General features: G+C 43.1%; 1 pseudogene; it reads left to right on the forward strand.

The window, feature by feature from the left end:
• The first annotated feature begins 2,056 nt into the window (after positions 1–2,056).
• Positions 2,057–4,175, forward strand: LOC103214140 (annotated as a pseudogene).
• The last annotated feature ends 2,625 nt before the right edge of the window (positions 4,176–6,800 follow it).

Below are 6,800 nucleotides of genomic sequence, written 5' to 3' on the forward strand. Positions count from 1 at the left end.
AAAACCAGATTTTTGGATTACATTATGATAGATCAGAGAAGAGTCAAATAGTCCTGGTTAAACTATAATATATATATTTTTTGTCTGTTGTATGTGCATATAAATTATTTCTGATCCTCTTTCTCGAATGGGATAGAAAAGAATAAATTTACCAAATCTGTGGCCACATACTACATACCTGAAAATGATCACAGTCATTATCTAGTATCTATATGACTTCTTCAGGAGGTAGACTAGTGACTTAAATAGTAATATGTAGAAATTATTATACCTGCATCCCTTAAAGTGGTACTAATCTCTGCTAAGGAACCCTGGTTGCACAATGGTTAAGCACTCAGCTGCTGACCAAAAGGTCAATAGTTTGAAATCACCAGTTGCTCTGTGGGAGAAAAGACCTGACAATCTGTTCCTGTAAAGATTAAGCGTAGTAAAACCTATGGGGGAATTCTACTCTGTCCTATATTGTCACTATGAGTAGGAATCAACTCAATAGCACACAGCACACAACAACAATATTTGCCATCCTTCCCCCAAAGTAGATGTGATTCTATTGATAATATACTATCCAGGCCAAGGCTACATGACCTTTCACACTCTGAAAGCTCTTGTCCCACAGGCTGAGGACTTAATATGAGGGCTAGCCAACTGATAAATATATTAATACCAAGTATACATTTATGAGCTCTGGTAACATAGTGCCTAAAGCACTTGACTGCTAACTGGAAGGCTGTCAGTTCCAACCCACCAGCCACTCCTTGGAAGGAAGGTAGGGCAATCTACTTCCGTAGTCATACCACCTCGGAAATCCAAGGAGGGCTCACTATGAGTCGAGTCTGACTCCATGGCACATAACAACAACAACAAATATACATTTGTGGATGTAGTGGACAGAGTGTAAGCTGGGCTTTAGCCAGAATTGCACTTGTAATCTGACCTCATTGAAAATTTCCACTCTGGTAGCATGATGACACTTTGGGAATCAATGCTACCCTGGGTGTGTGTCCAATAGCTCTTAAAATTCCTGGGTACAGTCATTTTTCCTTTTCACACTCAAGTAAAAGGGGGACAGACTTTGCCATAGTGTTGCAGGGTCATTTCTACATACTTTATATGTTCCATGTTCCAGTTATCAATGGATGTTTGCAGCTATTTCTTCCCATGTTGAGTCATGCTCCATCATCAAACCAAGATGCTGCAAGAATTATTCCATCTATTTTGTTAAGTTTGACGCTACTTTAAGGAGAAAGCTCTTCCCCACTCATATTTTGAGTGTTTTCCAACCTGCGGGGCTCATATTCAGGCTGTGTATCAGAAAATGTTTCACTGCTATTCATAAATTTTTCCAGTAATATATTCAACAGTGTTTCACTCCTATTCATAAAGCTTTCAGTGGCCAATTTTTTCAGAAGTGAATGACCCCATCCTTCTTCCCAGTCTGTCTTAGCCTGGAAGTTCTGCTGAAACTTGTCCACCATGGGTCACCCTGCTGGTATTGAAATACTAGTGGCATATCCTCCAGCCTCATAGCAACACTTAAGCCACCACAGTAGGACAAACAGATGAGTGGTAGACTGCTGAAATTTGTTGCCTTTAAATAAAAAATTAAGTCAATGGCTGAAATTAGTTGTCTTCAAGTCATAATTTACACCCAGACATTCAATGTGTTCAGGGGACAAGGAGATGGCCTCTCCAGGTTTTAATTATGAGAAAAACTGGGAAGCCTCCCATGAAAGATCTCATAATACGGGAAGTAAAAAAGGAGTTGTAGAAGGGTGGCTGATTCAAGGGGTGGGGCTGGCGTGGGAGTTCACAAGTGGGCCCGGTGGGGAGGGGGGTGGCAGAGCTCAGTGCCTGGGAGGGAGCACAGCAGCACTAAGGTGACTAGGAGCAGCACAGTGGGAGCTGTACCACAGAGGTGGTGCGGGACACAAATACCAGAAAGGGGCAAGTACAAAAAGTTGAAGCTTCACCACACCAAAACCATTAGGAAAAATCCTTGTGGTTAACAGCAGAGGGTCAGAGTGTAACCTGTACTAGGGCCTAGAAATTATTTTAAATGGTGCCTGATATGTCTCAAGGTGAACTCGTCCATCCTAAGGCACTCCCACTTACAGTAGGGGCTCAGCTGATCCATGTGGGCAAGTTAGAAGGTAGAGGATAGCACCATACTGATTCCTCTAGCTGTGAACTCTACCCAGGAAACTCCTCCCAAATGCAAATGTGTTAGACTGGGTTCTCTAGAGAAACAAAACCAGTAAAGCTTATATATATAGAGAAAGATAAATTTGTCTTAGGAAAATGGCTCACACATTAATAGAAGCTGGCAAGTCCCAAGTTCTTGGATCAAACGTCACGCTTTTCCTGACTCATGCAGCTGCAGGGGCTGAGGACTTCAAGGTTGGCAGGCAGTATACTGGCTGTTGACTCCAACCAATGATGAATCCAAGCTCTCTAGGCCGAATGGTGGATTGTTTGTTCATGGACAGTTGTAGGCAGCACAATAGAATTCCAATCCACAGAAGAGTGTCTCTTTGCAAGTATGTCCATAAATATATTAGAAGAAGGCCACACCCCCAGGGAATCTCACTTTCAATGGATTGGCTGCTCAAAACATATATATCTGATCCCATCATGGGAACAACCCACAACACAATTGCTTAAACCACACAGAATTGTGGTCCAGCCAAGTTGACACACAGCTCCAACTATCACAGCAAGCTTGCTGATGGGGAAGAAAAACCAGAACCAGATATAAGTTCTGAGGAATCTACCTTCACTGTAGCAGAACAAGAGAATGAAACTCCACCTGCTACATTTAGTGAGGCAGAACAGCCAAAGGGGGAACCTGAGAATGAATAGAAGGAAGAAAACAAGGCTTCTGGGGAAACCAAAAAGGATGGGAAAGATCAGTCTAAAGAAAAGGAGAAGAAAATGAAAAAAACAATATCTTCTTGGACTACCTTTTCTGCCAGCCTCTACCCAGTGCCATGGATGACTTCGTTCCCAGTCTCAAGATGGATGCAATCCTAACTGAGGCCATTAAGGTATACTTCCAGAGGAGTGGTGCATCAGTGGTTGCTATTCGAAAACACATCATCCATAAGTACCCTTCTCTGGAGCTGGAGAGAAGGGGCTATCTCCTTAAACAAGGACTGAAGAGAGAATTAAATAGAGGAGTCATCAAACAGGTAAATGGAAAAAGTGCTTCTGGGATTTTTGTTCAAAAATCAAGAGAAACACCTCAGAAATCCAGAAACAGAAAGAAGACTTCTGCAATAGATCCAGAACCACAAGTAAAATTTGAGGATATCCTTTCACTGGCCTTTACTCATCTTTATGAACGTAAGAAACTTCTTATGGTCTCATCAGAAAATAAGTGTCTCAGTATAATCCTAAACTTAGAGTGGCATCAGGCCCCAGTTGTTGAAGAATGTTCTGCAGAGATAGACTGGTTAGAACAAATAACTGGCAAAGGTGCTTCGGGGACATTTCAGCTGAATAAATCAGGGGAGAAACCCCTGCTGGGTGGAAGTCTGATGGAATATGCATTCTTGCCAGCCAATGCTTCCTTGAATGAACCAAAGACCTGCTCCACCACTGCTCTGAAGAAGTATGTCTGAGAGAACCACTCAGGGACCAATTCTTTCTATCAAATATATCTGCTGAAGAAAAACCTGCAGAAATGTGAAAAGAATGGATGGATGGAACAGATCTCTGGTAAAGGATTCAGTGGCACCTTCCAGCTCTGTTTTTCTTATTACCCCAGCTCAGGAGTTCTGTTTCCAAAGAAAGAGCCAGAGGATTCTAAAGATGAGGACAAAGATGAAGATGATTGACCAGAAAAAACAGACTCTGAAGATGAAGAGCCACCTCCTAAGTGAAGGATGCAGAAGAAAACCCCTGCCAAATCCCCAAAGATGGCATCCATGAAACAGAGAGGGTCGAAGCCCACAGTTAAAGTCCCTGCTGCCCAGAGGGGGGAAGCTAGGCCCCTACCCAAGAAAGCCCCTCCCACAGCCAAAATTCCTGCCAATAAAGCCCAACCGACACCCCTAGCCATCAAGAAACCTAGTGATAGTTCCTCAAAGAAGACCACAGCCAGTGTGAGAAAGGAAGTGAAATTTCCTGGCAAGGGTAGATTTACCACGAAGAAGTCTTTCAAAGTGAAAAAGTAAATTTTATAGGAAAAGAAGATATCATGATGAAATTCAGAATCTTATTTTCTAAGGTCAGTGTGCATTTGTCTTAGTTTTGATGTTTATAAAATTAATTTTTTTGTTCCCCATTGAACACTGTGGGGAGGGAATAGAAACAAACCAATTTAGGCATTTATGAAAAAAAAAAGGAAAAAGAAAAAAAAGAGGCTGGCTTATTCAAGGACATGTGTAAAGTGAGATGGGCAGGGAGACGGAAACTCCAGTTGTGGAGTATCACTAAGCACTGGGGACCTAGATGAAGAGAGAAAAGGCTAAAGGAGGGGACTTACCCAGTTTCTAACACCCTGAGAGTAAATGGGACTGTGGCTTTTGGAACATGCCCCAGAGAGAAGAGGACAGGTGGGCATAGGACTGTATCCTCCCTTGGACTCAGCATTAGTCCAGAAACAGTCACATCCACAAAATAAACTAGCTGGCCTGCTGCCAGAGGAACATCTCCATCTCTGACGTGGCATAGGACCCATCCTGGCAAGAATCCCAAGAAAGTCCAAAAGATGTGCCCCTCTCTGCTGAGAATCCCCTGGTCACCCCAAAAACTGACTGGGGCAAATTTGAATGTGTTGCAAGTCCTCCAGTAATAGTTTGGGAAGATACAGGAAAAGAATACTGCCTGTGGCCCAATTTGGAGTCCCAGGCTGCATGGCCTAGGGGAGCACAAGCACACACAACATTCTTATCTTTCACTACTTTGGCCTAGATAGATGGCCTTTGCTCCTTGGAAGCGAGAATGGCCAGACTTCATCTCACCTATTTTGGTCATGTTGTCAGAAGTGACCATTCCTTGGAGAAGGATGTCATGCTTGGTAGGGTGGAGAGTGGACGAAAGAGGGGGAGGCCTTCAACTAGATGGATTGACACAGTGGCTGTGATGATGGGCTCAAGCACAGCAGGGATCGTGGAGCTGTCGGGGGATTGGGCAGTGTTTCATTCTGCTGTGCATGGGGTCGCTATGAGTCGGAAACAACTTGACAGCACCTAACAACAACAACAACAGATAGCCTTTGTGACTGGTAGTCTTGCTGTGGTGCTTGTATAAGAAATAGCTGTCCCTGGAAAATTTTCCTCATTTTATTTTCTTTTAGTGGAGTTTGGGAGACAGTTCATATAGTAACATTCATTAATAAAAAATGGATGTGGATTCCTCACCTCCTCTGTGACATCTATAATGACAAAGGAAAACACTGTGAGTGCAATTAGCATTCTAGAGTTTACCTAAGCTAATACTTTCTCCATCTTTCCCAGGCATTGTTAGCCAGGTTCCTAGGAAAGCCTATGATTATGATGGGCTGGAGTTGATTCCTTTGTGGATAAAGTTAGATAGACTTAATGATTCCATTGGTTCCTAGTGATACCTATTTGCTACTGAACTAAGGGCTATTATTTTCATAAAATCATGGTTTTAAAGGTGGCTGAAGTGGAAGTTAAGAGGGTCAAGGAAAGCCTAAGATTGTCTCCCAGTGTCAATCATCAGGTTTTCATTGTGTCAGGCAGAGCTAGCATAGACTCTATGAAGGTTCTACCACATTCAACTGTTGTTGACACATAGGCTTCTACTTGTTAGCATGTTACCCAACCGCATCACTGGGCATTGACCTCCTTCAACAGGGGTATTGTCTCCACTTTTGTTCATCTTTGTATCCTCAAGGGTCCAGCATGGTGTTTGGCACATAAGAGATGTTCATTGAATATTTGCAGAATAAATAAATGAATAATAAAAATATCAGTTTGCTTTCAGAGCCCCTGTGTTCCCCAGGATGGATAAAAAAGATAACTTTATTCATACATTTGTTTACTCATTGCTTGAACAGTTTCCCTCAGAAAGATCAGCACAAGGCCAGTCCCCTGAGGCAGAGGTTAAAGATGTCCCAATGTCCAAACTACCGTGCCACTCCATCATTTCAGACATTAACTCCTCCTCCTCCCTCCCAGTAATTTCCCCCATCTTAGGGTTCTGTATTTTGCTGTAACATCTCACAGAACTCACAGACACCCAAGGGGTCATCTCACGTATTCATGGTGGAGGCTGGCCGGCGGGCGAGTCCCAGGTCCGTGACTGGGTCTAGAGGATCCTCCCAATTCTCAGGGTTTGATGAACCTTGATCAGCAGATCAGATGACGGCTGCTGTCCCAAATCCAGGGCTGAGATGAAGATGAGCCAAAACACAAAACCAGAGCAAGAGGAGGGCGGACCTTCCCAGGATACCCTCCAGGAAGCTAAGGGTGGTGATTTGAATTATACCCTCCAGCAAGGCAGCACTCAAGATACATTCCACCTGTGTTGCTCCAACAGAAATAACCTAAATGGATGGCTTTAGCAATCAACAGCTCAAGGCAAATCTCATCACAGAGCTGATTGCCATTCATTATATGGGATGACTATTCAATCTATATGCTGATCAAATAATCCAGAAGCTGGACTATGTGAAGAAAAACGTGGCATCAGGATTGGAGGAAGAATCATTAACAACCTGAGATATGCAGACGATATAACTTTGCTTGCTGAAAGTGAGGATGACTTGAGGCACTTACTGATGAAGGTTGAAGAATACAGTCTGCAGTATGGATTAAGTCTCAATATAAAGA

The sequence above is a fragment of the Orycteropus afer genome, unplaced genomic scaffold, assembly GCF_000298275.1.
Source record: "Orycteropus afer afer isolate SDZICR_OR568_19922 unplaced genomic scaffold, OryAfe1.0 scaffold00019, whole genome shotgun sequence".
Classification (NCBI taxonomy): Eukaryota; Metazoa; Chordata; class Mammalia; order Tubulidentata; family Orycteropodidae; genus Orycteropus; species Orycteropus afer.